This window comes from Chelonia mydas, chromosome 6 (genome assembly GCF_015237465.2).
Source record: "Chelonia mydas isolate rCheMyd1 chromosome 6, rCheMyd1.pri.v2, whole genome shotgun sequence".
NCBI classification, from domain to species: domain Eukaryota; kingdom Metazoa; phylum Chordata; order Testudines; family Cheloniidae; genus Chelonia; species Chelonia mydas.
Window position 1 is genome coordinate 113,191,636 of NC_051246.2, and position 14,571 is coordinate 113,206,206.

A 14,571-nucleotide genomic window follows, 5' to 3' on the forward strand; every position below is an offset into this window, starting at 1 on the left:
AAGAGATGTGCATGGGGCCTCATCCCGACAGCCTGAACTCTGGTGGAAGGGAATAAAAATCCCAGACAGGAAGAAATTGTATGTTTATGCTGCTTGGACTCTGAGGGGCAAGGATTACTAAGCATAAGCAAAAGATCCCAAGTGCTTGGCCTGGATTACCCCTGAAAGACAAATAGATTGTGATTATTATAGAAGTTGCTATTACCTTTTGAAACCTAAGACTGTAACTCATTTGTGTGTATTTTTATCTGCTTTAACCTTGTAAATAACTCTAATTTCTTTTTCTAGTTTATATATCTTTAGTTCATTTATTATAGGATTCACTTCGAGCATTATCTTTGTGTGGGATCTAACGTGCAATTGACCTGGGGTAAGTGACTGGTCCTTTGGGAATGGGAGTAACCTATGCATCCGATGAAGTGAGCTGTAGCTCACGAAAGCTCATGCTCAAATAAACTGGTTAGTCTCTAAGGTGCCACAAGTCCTCCTTTTCTTTTTACGAATACAGACTAACACGGCTGTTACTCTGAAACCTGAATATTATAGTGATTTGGGGGGGGAAGGGACCATCTATCAGAAAGGCAGGCTAACCTGTTTGGCAAGACAGACTGGAGTGCCCAAAGGGACTGTCTGTGACTCCATGTCAAGGCTGTTATAGTGCTTGAGGAGTTCACATTTGATCCTTGGTTGGTGAAATCGAAGTATAGAACCATAATCAATTTGGGGTGTGTGCCCTGCTACTTAACAGTCTGCCCTGAGCTTGGTACTCTTGCTCCTGAACCACTCCAGACAGTTTGTCACCCTAGGATTTCTAGAGGTTATTTTAATCCACTTCTGAAAGTGTTCCCAAAAACTGTATCTCTCCACCTTTCCAAACGAAAATGGTCATTCTACCAAACCTCTTCTGCACCCATAGTTAGAATGCAGATGTCTTCATTAGTGCTCTTAGAACGCTTTACCACATGCAGGAGTTTTCTTGTGTTATTTAAGTGGTTTCTTCCTTTTTATAAAACCGATCTGTTTTTGATGCACTACTTTAGGCATTCTTGTGTCTAATCTGGATGTTAGTATTTTTGTTAAAATCTTACTATCTGTATTTCTTAAACAAATGGGCCTATAAAATGCTGGATCTGATAAATCCTTATTTGGTTTAGTTATCAAAACTACATCTGCCTGATGGAAGGTATTTAGTAAGCACTTTGTTGTCAAAGAAGACTGAAATATCTTAGCTCACAATGGAGTTACCTATATTTTAAACATGGAAGCTGCGGAGCCAGTGCTCGGAGCTCGGCATGGGCAGCGCGCAGAGCCACCTAGCCGCGCTTCTGACTAGGATTAGCCAGGGACGGGTCACCACTTATGGGGAGCCGCCCGAGGTGAGTGCCCTCCGGATTGGGCACCCTGAAACCCCTTCTGCACCCCAACCCCCTGCCCCAAGCCCTCTCCTGCACCCAAACTCCCTCCCAGAGCCCACGCCCCACACCTCCTCCCGCACACCCTCCCACACTCAAACTTCCTCCCTCTTAGTTAACTGGAATTTTTCACTTTTTCACCCCCCCCCATTCCTGCAACATGCTGGATAAAAAGCTTTTACTGTACTACCCATTCATTCTGTGTCAGTCTGGGCATTTTAAGAACTTGCAAAATACTAGCTCCTAATTCTTCCATGTTAACACATTTGCTAGTATATATCTCTTCGAAATATTCTTCTAGTATTTTGTTAATCCCTTTGTTTTTGGAGTATTCCATTTTTTGTCCTTAAGGTATGGTATGGCTGTTCTGGGTCTTCTGTTGGAAATCGGTCTGGTTAGTAATCTATGTTCCATTTGATGCCATAAAATAGTTTCTGCGTGACTGACCAATGAGGCAATCATGAGTTCCTTTCCTTGTCATGGTACCTTTTTAGGTATCATTTTTGCTTTAGCTTCTTAGCAGTCCTCAGTAATTTTTCTTGACCTGCCTGGGCTTTTCAAACTGTGAGCTACAGTTTCTTCTCACTTGTTTTAACACTTTCCCTGATTTGACACCTTGTTCTGCTGTTATCACTCTACAAAGAGACTTTGAAATTCTATATTATCAGTTGAAGAGACTCATTATACAGGAAGTGCTCTCTAATTCCCTTCCTCTTATCCCAAATCATTTGCATATAGGCAGCCTTTTAATTCCTGCTATCAGATTTTGGAAACCTTCTTTTAGTAAAGTGAGAACTGGTTGGCTTCACTGTTTGCAAAGGGATTTTAAATTCTCAGCTGGAAGGCCCAATGTACAGCAAGTGCACTATACATGTGTTTCGCACTCAGTGATTGTGGAGCACGGGCTGGTGATCTGCAGAGAGCTGACTGGTCACCTGGTGCTAGCACTCCTCCTTGTTTCCAAATGTTAAATTGCATTAAAAGAAGCTGAAAATAGAACATTTTCCTACGTAAGCTAAGGCTGTATCTGCCAAGGTGATGTTATGTGACCACAAATGCAATGAAAGATGGGCGGCACATTCGAAAATGGGCCAAGAGGCAATCCCTCTGTTAAGCTATGACCCATTCTAGGGAAATGTTTGAGATCCCCTCCCCTGCCATATGTAATTTTTCACGATTAGTCAGAGTGGAGCATTAAGCATTTTGTGTGAGTCCTAGTACAAAATGGGGCCACAGCCTGGAACTCCGTGAAATCTTGGAGTGACCCCACTGCAACAACAGTGACGAAGTCTTCAGAGAAGAGTAGCACTCTGGGAAAACAGGACCTTGCGCAGAGAGTCAGTAACATGAGGTAGGCCCTGAAGCCAAGCCCAGCAGCATTCCACACACAGTATTAATCTACACACGCAAGCCTGACTTTCACTTCTCTCTCTTGCTTCATACCAGACCTTCAGAACAGCCGTAGGAAATATTCAAGTCTCCCCAGAAGGATTTCTTAGGCCTTCTGCAGATCAGTCACAGTATTTCTGTAAAACTGCAAAGCGATTGATTTGTGATTTCAGGTCCCCCACTTCCTGAGTCAGCAGAGCAGTGCAGCAGGGGCACTACCCTGCTGCCAAATACAACAGCAACATCCTCGGCCAGTTAGGAAGCGGTATTGCCAGGTTCTGTGAGGATCTCCATCCTGTGCCACTGGCTGGCTCCTAGGGGTAGGCTGCAGAGTGGAGGCAGGCAAACACTAGGCTCCTCACAGCTCCACCAGAAAAGCCTCTCATGGCATTGAGAGGCGATTTCCCTTCTTAAAACCTCTTTAGAGAGATCTCTAACAAAGAAGAATGTAAAACTGTTTTCTTCCATTGGAAGAAGCCTGTTCTAAGCCCAGAGGTAACAAAGAGACTTTGAGTCCATATGGAATATCTTGTTCCTGCTTATTCCAGTTTGTGCATTTCTACTCAACTACTTCTGTACAAGCTTCAATATGGATGTTGCCCAGAGATTGCTATACTTCTGCACCTGGATATTATCATCTGCTGGTGCTCTTACCCTCTGCCAAAAATTCTGATCCTGCAGTAATGCAGGCACATTGAAATCTAAGCTCTTTGGAAAATACTGGAAAGCCTTTCCTCAGAATTAGCCTCATCGTGATACATGTGAACCGGAGTGTTGTGGAAATGTTCAATTACCCATTTTTAAAATGTATCTCAGGAGTTCAGTCTCCTGTGCAAGAAATTCCTGCAAATTCTCTGTCAGTCTCCACATGGTGCTGGGAAACAGACTGAAAAAATGCAGTCAGCTCAGACAGAGATTATTAGGGATTCGTGTGACTTCATAATGGCTGTTAAGCATGACTTGATAATGCCCATTGCAGTCCGTGGACCCCCCAGGGCACAGTCTGGCCCATTTGTCTGAAAGGCCAATTTTCTTGCTCTAGATTATTAAATTACAAAGAGCTTTGGGAAACAATCTCATTTACTTTTCACAGTAAAGGATGCTGCCTTTACTTTTGCATTTCACACAGTTGGGACAATGAAAATAGTGATGCTATGGCCCTGCTGAAGTTGATGGCAAAACTCCCATTGACTTCAGTGCAGTCAGGATTTTTTTACCCACAACTCAGCTTTGCTTTCTGTTCTCATGCACTTGGCACACATCTGTAATGTTTGCGTTGCAGAGGGCTGCTTAAATCCAAACAAAACTTCCATCTCTCCCCTTCATTTTCCATGAGAAGATTTCTTGCAGTGTTAGATTTTTGCATAATCTTTTCCCCCCTTGCAAAATCTTAAATTTCAGGCCCTGACAACATCCCCTTCCATCAATGAAAAGGAGGACTTGTGGCACCTTAGAGACTAACAAATTTAAGTGAGCATAAGCTTTCGTGAGCTACAGCTCACTTCATTGGATGCATTCGATGAAGTGAGCTGTAGCTCACGAAAGCTTATGCTCAAATAAATTGGTTAGTCTCTAAGGTGCCACTATTATTCCTTTTCTTTTTGCGAATACAGACTAACATGGCTGCTTCTCTGAAACCTTCCATCAATGAAGTGACATATAGATTCAAGTGCTTTTGAGGGCAAGGATCGGCCTTCTGGTATCATCATGATATTTGTAAATGATGGAAAACACCATGCATATGCTCAGTAAATTGTGAGGAATTAAAAATGAGATTCCTTGTATAAAGCAGCCTTATGTGAGTGAGACACTCTTGCAATAGAGAATCTCAGTCATTGAGTAACGCAGGAAACTGTTGCAGTATATAGAGGAGGCTTTGGAACAAATTGATCAGTTGAACAGTAATGCGTCCCTAGGGCCAGATAGTATTCACCCAAGAGTTCTGAAGGAACTCAGGTATGAAATTGCAGAACTACTAACTATGGTATGTAACTTATCATTTAAATCAGCTTCTGTACCAGATGGTGGATAGCTAATGTGATGCCAATTTTTGAGAAAGGCTCCAAAGGTGATCCTGGCAACTACAGGCCAGTAATTGTAACTTCAGTACCAGGCAAATTGTTTGAAACTGCAGTAAAGAACAGAATTTATTAGACACATAGATGAACACAATTTGTTAGGGAAGAGTCACCTTGGCTTTTGTAAAGAGAAATCATACCTTACCACTCTATTAGAATTCTCTGAGGCCAGAGGCGGATTACAGTTTTATAGGGCCCTGAGCCCCTCCCCACTGCTTCTATCTGCAGTCTTCCTCCAGCTTCCCCCTGGTGCTCCTGCTGGGGAGCGGGCTCAGGGCGCTTTTCCCGCCTACCCAGCGCTCCTGCCAGGGGGGAGAGGGATTGGGCGTAGGGGCCTGGCTCTCCACTCGGCGGGGGGCTCCGGGGCATGGGCCCTATTGGCCCAGTGGCTAATCCGCCACTGTCTGAGGTGGTCAACAAACATATGCACAAGGGTGATCCAGGGGATATAGTGTACTTGGACTTTCAGAAAGCCTTTAACAAGGTGTGACACTGGTAGACCAGGTCAGATCAGGGCCACAGGCCAATTCACTTGTGTATTAGTATAGATGAAAATGAGTGTAAATGTAAGAGTGTATTCAGGTCTTTAAACTCAGTGGTAGCGGATGACAGGACAAGGAGTAATGGTCTCAAGTTGCAGTGGGGGAGATTTAGGTTGGATATTAGGGAAAACTTTTTCACTAGGAGGGTGGTGAAACACTGGAATGCGTTACCTACGGAGGTGGTGGAATCTCCTTCCTTAGAAGTTTTTAAGGTCAGGCTTGACAAAACCCTGGCTAGAATGATTTAATTGGGGATCTGTCCTGCTTTGAGCAGGGGGTTGGACTAGATGACCTCCTGAGGTCCCTTCCAACCCTGATATTCTATGATTCTATGAAACTTCATGAAAACAAGTGGAATGTTACTTGTATTGTTTTCACTTATCCCGTGGGGGGAGGGGAGCTGTGCTCCCACCGGCACTGCCCCAGGCCTGGTAGAGGCCCGAGTGCACAGGGAGGAGGCGGGGACCGTGCCATGGGGGAGCCCAGCAGTGCGGCAACCAGAAACCCCCGGGCCTGCCGCTAAGCCTCTCCCCTACTTGCACCACCAAGTAGTACGAGCCTCTGTGGGGAGGAGGTGGGGTGGGGCCGGAGCGGAGCCGCAGTGGCTGAGGGCTCCTCTCCACCCCCACCATTGGCAGGAGCCCTCAGCTGGCGGCCGGCTGGCCAAGGGGAGCAAGTGGGCAATGGGGAGGGAGAAGACAGCCCTGGGCCCACCGGCTGAGAGCACCCAGGGGGAGGGGCTGGGCCGGAGAGGAACTAGTGCCCCAACCACCATTGGGCCAGGCCAGCTCATGGCACCCTCTTTGGTGGGCGCCCACCCCAAAAAGGCCATCCCTGGTCCCAGTGGTGCCCCAAATTTGCTGGTGCCCTACGCAACCGCGTATGCTGTTTATGCCGAAGGACGGCCCTGCCCCCCCTCACCACATGACCCCAGTGTCACCTCCTGTAACACCGCCCTCAGCTGTGACCCTTCCAGCCCCCTCCTCTGGATCAGGGGGTAGCCAATCAGATCCTTGGCAAAGGGGGGGGACGCTTGCGATGGGGCTCCAGGGGGGGAGGATGTGCCTTGCTCCAGAGCAGATGATGCCTCTTGCATACTCCTGACTGAATCCCCCCACCCTCACACCCCTTTAGGCCCCCACATAGCTCCTCCTGCCTGTAATACTCCAGTCTCAGTCTGCCCCCAAACTTTGTGCTTTCCCACTGCAGCCTCGGGCTCCACAGTGCCCAGGAGACCAAGGCACGTGAACATGGCGGTGTCCACGCTGCACTGCCAAGGAGTCCAACTCCTTTTTCTCCTGTGCTGATGCTGGAGCAACTCACTGGGATGCCAGAATAGTGTGTGTGTGGGGGGGGTCATGGCCCCATCACTTTTAGGAGTGGGAGGTCTATGCCCTCCCACTTTTTTCCTGCCTTAAGGGTGAGCAATGGGGGGAGGGGGTGGAGAGGAGCGAGCAGTGGGCAGGGTCTTGGGGGAAAAGGTGGAGCAAGGGCCGGGCCTTGAGGGAAGAGGCAGAGTGGGGGTGGGGCCTTGGGGAGGAGCATGGACAGCTGTGCCCCCCCCCCCCCATTTCTAGAGAGCTTCCGGTGCTCCTGCTGGGTCAATGCACCTCCAAAAACAGGTGACCCACGCTTGAATACTGTGTGAATTGTAGTCACCCCATCTCAAAAAAAAAAAAAAGATATTAGAAATGGAAAAGGTACAGAGAAGGGCAACAAAAATGCTTAGGGGTATGGAACAGCTTCCATATGAGGAGAGATTAAAAAGACTCGGAGTTGTCATCTTGGAAAAGAGAGGATGAAGAGGGGATATGACAGAGGTCTATATATTCATGAATGGTGCAGAGAAAGCGACTAAGGAAGTGTTATTTACCCCTTCACATAACACAAGAACCAGGGGTCACCCAATGAAAGTAATAGGCAAGTTTAAAACAAACAAAAGAAAGTACTACTTCTCCCATTGCATCATCAACCTGTGGAACTCATTGCCAGTGTATGTTGTGAAGGCCAAAAGTATAATTGGGCTCAAAAAAGAATTATATAAGTTCACGGAGGATAGATCCATCAATGGCTGTTAGTCTAGATAGTCAGGAATGCAACCTTATGCACTGGGTGTCCCTAAGCCTTTGAGTGATAGATGCTGGGACTGGATGACAGGGGATGGATCACTTCATAATTACCCTGTTTGTTTCATTCCCTTTGAAACATCTGACACTGGCCACAGCCAGAAGACAGGATAGTGTGCTAGATGAACCATTGGTCTGAGCCAGCAGTTCTCAAACTATGAGGCAGGCCTCCCATGGGACAGAGGGGCAAGAATGTGTCAAGGGAGGTGTCATAAATATAAAGGGAAGGGTAACCACCTTTCTGTATACAGTGCTATAAAATCCCTCCTTGCCATAGGCAACATCCTGTTACCTGTAAAGGGGTAAGAAGCTCAGCTAACCTGGCTGGCACCTGACCCAAAGGACCAATAAGGGAACAAGATACTTTCAAAACCCTCGGATCTTAAAAACAATGAAAAATCAATCAGGTTCTTAAAAGAAGAATTTTAATTAAAGAAAAGGTAAAAGAATCACCTCTGTAAAATCAGGATGGAAAATACTTTACAGGGTATTCAGATTCAAAACACAGAGAATCCCCCTCTGAGCAAAACCTTAAAGTTACAGAAAACAGGAATAAACCTCCCTCAACACAGGGAAAATTCACATAAAACAAAAGATAAACTAATCTGCCTCACCTGGTTTACCTATACTGGTTGTAATATTGGAGACTTGGATTAGGATGGGTTGGAGAAGATGGGTTGCTGTCCGGCCTCTCTCAGTCCCAAAAGAGAACAACCACATAAACAAAGAGCACAAACAAAAGCCTTTCTGCCCTCCCCCCTCTCCCCCCCCCCAAGATTTGAAAGTATCTTGTTCCCTTATTGGTCCTTTGGGTCAGGTGCCAGCCAGGTTAGCTGAGCTTTTTAACCCTTTACAGGTAACAGGATGCTGCCTCTGGCCAGGAGGGATTTTATTGCACTGTATACAGAAAGGTGGTTACCCTTCCCTTTATATTTATGACAGGAGGCCTGAGCTGTGTTTTGTTTTTGTTTTTTTAAAAAGAGGTCTGGCTGTCAGCCCCAGGTGGCTGGGGCTCATGCAGAAGGGCCATGCACAGCCGGGAGGTGGGGATACAGAGGGCAGCCAGAGACCCACCTCCCGGGCTTGGGTTCTCCTCCCCACACCTCTCAATCCCTCACCAGGGGGCAGCCTGGGCTCGGCCTCTCCTTCGCTCACCAGTCCCTCACCAGGAGGCAGTGGAACGCCAGCTGCCAGCCCCGCAGCGCAGAAGTAAGGGTGGCAATGAAGTGCTAAGTCTGCTGTAAAAAGTGATCTCGCTTTTCACATTGGCACCCTTACTTCTGTGCTGCTGCTGGCCCGGCGCTGCCTTCAGAGCGGAGTGGCGGTATAGATACTTGTGGGGAGGAACAACTACAAGACAAAGTAGTGGGGTCCAAGCAAATAAGTCTGAGAACCACTCATCTGACCTAATAAGGCCATTCTTTATGTTATTTGGATACCATTATTAAATACCCAACGCAATGAGGGCTAGAGCCCCAATGTGCACTTCAGTGTTACAGTGCTGAGTCTAACTTTAGACACCCTGCTGCCTGGTGGAATCCACGCCCCAAGTTAGGTGCCCAAGCTCTCTAGAAAATGAAGGGGGAGAGTTAGATGCCTACACGAGCCAGCAAAGTAAGTGGAGAGCTGCCTAACACAGGGTATGTCTACACTACAAACCCAAGTCAACCTATATTAGGTTGACTTACAGTCACCACTGCGATGCTGCATGTCTACACTACCCTCCGTGGGTCAGTGGTGTGCGCCCTCATCGGGAGCACTTCCACTGACCTAAGAGGGGCAGTGTGGGGAGCTGAGAGCCCCATCTCTCAGCTCTGCTAGCAGCTCCCTGCCAGGAGCCAGACTGCCCCACAGGCCCCCTCTGCTCCCCATTCCCTGCAAGGAACAGGGGAAGCTGTCCGGGGCTTCTCCCCCCCATGTACTATTCCCCGCCAGGAGTGTGGGGGAAGCCGCTTGGGGCTTCTCTGTCCCCCTACCCGCTTCCCACTGAGAGCCTGGCAGCCTTGTCAATTTCACAGCTCACCAATGACAAGGCTGCCAGGCTCCTGACAGGGAGTGGGCGGGGGGGCCCCTTGGGCTTTTTATTCCAATTCCCAGCTGGTATTGGCTCTGAATCAGCTCCAGTTCCCAGCTGGGATCGGGGTCCAAAGCCACCCGAGCTTCTCACCCCGGCTCCCAGCTAGGATCAGGGTCCACATTCACCCTAGCGTCTTGCCAGGGATCCCAAATGGGATAGGGGTCTGAAGCCACCCCAGGCTTTTTGCCCCAACACCCAGCCAGGAGGTTTGTCCAGCCACCCAGCTCTCAGAGGAGATCTGGGGCTTTCTTGTCAATTTCATGGTTCCGGCCCTGAAATTGACAAGACAGCCAATGTAAAGGATGCAGTGTCTACACAGACATCTAACTCCACATGAGACTCTCAGCCATAAACCCTTTCCTGGAATTAGGTACCTAAACCAGTGCAGAGGTTTTTAAGGCCTGGCTTGACAAAGCCCTGGCTGGGATGATTTAGTTGGGGTTGGTCCTGCTTTGAGCAGGGGGTTGGACTTGATGACCTCCTGAGGTCTCTTTCAATCCTATAGGGTATTCTGGCATCAGGCACTCTTGCTGAATCTGTTCCAATTTGAATAAAATACTTAAATATTCATTGGCACAGGAGTGCCTTAACCACTGTGCTATAGACTTGCACACTCTCTCTCATACCTTTGGTTAGCTGATCACAGGTGGCCTGATAGGAAAAAAATGTACTTGATAGTTTTTGCTGTTTTTCTCTGTTTATTTTTAACTTGTCAGTTAAGTGCAGCCACTCCATGTAAAGTATTAATATAGGTCTGTGGGCACTCAACCAATTTAACCATTGACATCAAACTGTAGAATGAAAATACCACTTCTTACCTGTCTCTCACATCTTGGGCCAGTGCATCATAGCAGGGGAACCTTATTTAATTCATGCAGGAAATGCATTGCTTACCTGGAAAGAAGACTCGCACCACCTGAAAGTTTTGTTGTCTACTGTGAAGGGAACCATTTCTCCAAATGTACTATTGTAACCCAAGAAGTTAGACACCACAATAGCAGCATGCCATGCTTCTAAGTGGCCTGCAATTGCTGAAAAATGAAAGATTAGCGATCAGTGTAAGGTCAAATAGCTGTGGGGGAGGTCTTCAATTGAAGACTTAAAAGGTAATTGGGATCTGGAAAAAAACAGAAAAAGCAGAAGTATGTCTTGTTAATTCTGTTGTAGCACCTAGAGGCACCAGTCCCATTATGCTAGGCACTGTACAAACAACTGTAAGAGAAATACCTGTTGTTGTTGTTATTATTTTTGCATTACAGTAGTAAGTGGAGTCCCCAACAAAGATCAAGGCCCCATTCGGCACTGAACAAAGACATAGTGAGAAACAGTCCCCAACTCAGAGTTTCTGATCTAAATAGGCAAGACAAACAACAAGTGGGAGAGTGAAGAACAGCGCCTGCATCTCCTGAATCCCACACCAGGGCTCTGCCTGCTGGACCAGGACCACACTACCTCTCTATTAAATAGGTAAAGGTGAGGGAGGTGGTAATAATGGTAGAGACAACTAAAAATAACAGTATCAGAAAAATCATCCTGGAACTGAAATGGAATCCAAAGGAAAATGGTGGAAGCCCCGTCTCTTGAGACATTTAAAAGTAGACTGGACAAAGTACTAAAAAATGTACTGTAAAGAGCAATCCTATACTGGCAGGGGCATAGCTTAGATGATTACATAGGTCTTTTCCAATTCTAATAGCACTGCTTCCAAGCTGTAGAGGATGAGTAGAAGACAAAGGTAATCATGGGTGGTGGGTACCATAGGCTGGGGGAGGCTGTGCCACCCCAAACAGCCAGGCGTGTCCCCATCCACACTCTGCCCCAGCCCCCACTCCTGCTTCTACTCCATGCGGCCGCTCCAGTCTCCCTGTGGGGTGGCCCTGCTCGGGCCACACCACCGGCGCGCTGGAGCTGTGTGTGTGTAGGGGGGGTTACGGCTACACCGCCCACTCCAAGGCTGGGGAGGGAGACTAGCTGCGGCGGTGGCTAGCAGCTGCAGTCGGGAGGGGGGGGCCTCTGGGATTGGGCAGGGGGGTGCCAAAGGGGTGGGGCTGGGGGCTAGCTTCCCCCAGCCCACGGTTCACACGCCACCCATGAAGGTAATACATAAGAAGCAAGAGCTTGCCACAGGAGCCTGCAGACCTATTTAACAGGGCAAGAGCAAACACGATGCCGAACAACCGATGCCAATTAATCTTTGTGAGTCAAGATGGGTGAGGTAATAACTTTCATTGGACCAACTTCTGTTGGTGAGAAAATACAAGCTTTCCAAGCTACACAAGAACTTTTCTTCAGGGCTGGGAAAGGTATGAAGCATGTTCCAGCTAAATACAAGCTCAAACATATAGTTTAGCGTAAGTAGTTAGCACATATTTCAAGGGACCATTAAAGGTGAAGCAGCACACCCCTGTAGTCATAGGACAAAAAGTACTAGCAAACCTTTGACAATTGTTTCTGATGTTTGAGGGGGTAGGACAGATGAAATGCCAGAGAAGTGGGAAAAGGCAAACAAGCAAAACGCTTATGAGTGGAAAGAGGATCCAGAGCATTACAGACCAGGGCATTTATCTGTGATACTAGGTAAAGGATTATAACAATTAATAAAGCCATAAATCATGGCAACCCAATTTAATATAATTATTTCTTAAACCAGGTGTACTCTTCATGGATAATGGCAATGCAGACAACATACATCGTCAGTTTAGTAGGTCATTTTATACATATTGCCTCGTGACAGGCTCACAGGGCTACGAGAGAAATGTGGACTAGCTGGCACTGCTATAAAATGGATATGCAAATGGTTAAAAATCATGAGCAATCTTCAGTCACATGGCAGGAAGACAAATTGCGTGGGGAGCTCACTGGGTGCGCATTTGGGATCCAATAAATACAAAGTGAGGGCTAAATCCCTTGTCAGATAAGGATCCTGGGATTATAGTGAATGCTGCATTGAATGTGAATCAACAACGCAACTTGCACAAAGGGCAACTATCATATTGGAGTGGGCTGTATTTAACAGAAGTGGTATGTAATTGTTCCACTTTACTATGCATGTGTTAGCCCTGAAGAGGAGTCCTACACTGACAGGTGCTGCAGAATCCAAAAGAGAAAAACGAGAGAAAGTTCAGAAGAGAAGAATATATATATATATATATATATATAATATATAAAAACCTGACAGGGAAGCTTTTGAGAAGTGTGCACATTCAGTTTGGAGAACAGATGCCTGAGAGACAACAGGATAACAGTCTATAGGTACAGAAGGGACTGCCATAACCAGAGCAGGGAATCAATTATTCCTTCCTAGCAGAGAGAACGCAACAAGCATCACTGTTAATCTGTAGAAAAGAATAATTAGTTTAAATATTAGGAGAAACGACAGGCAATGCATCCAGCAATCAAGGAAGCTTGTGACCTCACCAATTGGAGTGACTTGGGGCTAGAAATAGCACCTAGCCCTTAGAAATGGCTAAGAATAATTAATGTTTGCAGTATTGTTGTAGCGGTGTTGGTCCCAGGACAGTACCGCGACAAGGGGGGTGCGGTAATATCTTTTACTGGACCAACTTCTACGCAGAACTGAAGAAGTAACTCAAAAGCTTTTTGCTTTCATCAACAGAAGCTGGTCCAATAAAAGACATTACTCACCTGGTCTCTAAGAATAATTGTCACTTTGGTCATGATACAGGGAATTAAATGAACAACCTATTGGAGGTCCTCTCCAACTACACTGAGACTTTGATTACCATTAATCTAAGGAAACTGAGTGATACTAATGAATCCATTAGAAACACTTTTTGCATTGATACATTATAAAACCTCTAGCTGTTTATGATCTTCTGCTTGAATAGTGCAAGGTCCCAACAACTCACCTGAGAAGCCACTGTTGCCTAGGGTGGGAAGGGAGAGTGTGTTTACATTTGTGAACTTCACTATCTGACCCACAGCATAAGAGTAAAATATTTGCAGACCTAACCAATGATTAGTACTCCTACAATTTACCCATGAAAATAAAACTAGGTAGAACAGTGCTTCTTCAGAGTATTGCTAAGAATAAAACTGTATGTTACAACTTTTTAATTTGATAGGTTTTATTTCTTTCCTGAATCATAAGCATTAGGTGGGTACCAGTTCTGTTAGGTCATTGTGCCCAGCCTTCTGCCACAACAGGATTACTCTCTAGGATATTCACAATTGCTTTATACAAGTTCAAACCAAAACCATGCTCTTATTATTCCTCATGGCAGAGAGATGAGAATTCAGCTAATGGTCCAGTGGTAGAAACAAAGACTAAAGAGAATTATTTTCCTTAACTAGATCTAAGAAATAAGGACTGTCCTGCAATTTTGGCTACGGATTTATTTGCTTCACCTACAGATTCTGTCTGGCTTCTTGGAGACAGCAGAAGAAAAATAAGGCTTGGCTGGTACAACTAGATTTACATTAGCAACGATTGCAGCAGTGCTGTTGTGTGGAGTGTGGACAGGCACTCTTAAATTAAAACTCTATGCCTGTTAGATGAGACTCCAGCCACCTGCCAAGCAGGTGTGGAATCATGAAATGGACAGAAGTCAGAAGTCTCCCAAGAATGTACAGAAATAGCAGGTGGGTTTTACCCTCTCTCCCCCTCCTCTATAGCCTTGTAAAGAAAACATTTTTCTGAATGCCTCCAACATGTAAATGTCACACTTCGTACATAGCATCAAGCCTCTTGTGAAGAAGCTCCACCCCATCTTCAGCACTGCATTTTAACCATGCTGACAGAATAAAGAAATACCACCTCTAAAGCCTGGTCTACACTACAGCATTAGGTCAATGCAAGCCCCTTGCAGCAGCCTAGCTGTGGAAGTGTCATCACTTAAATTTGGCTCCCATTGACCTAAGTGCCTCTCTATGCCTATTTAGCAATACCACCTCCCCAAGCAGTGGAGAGTCACATCTGATGTAATT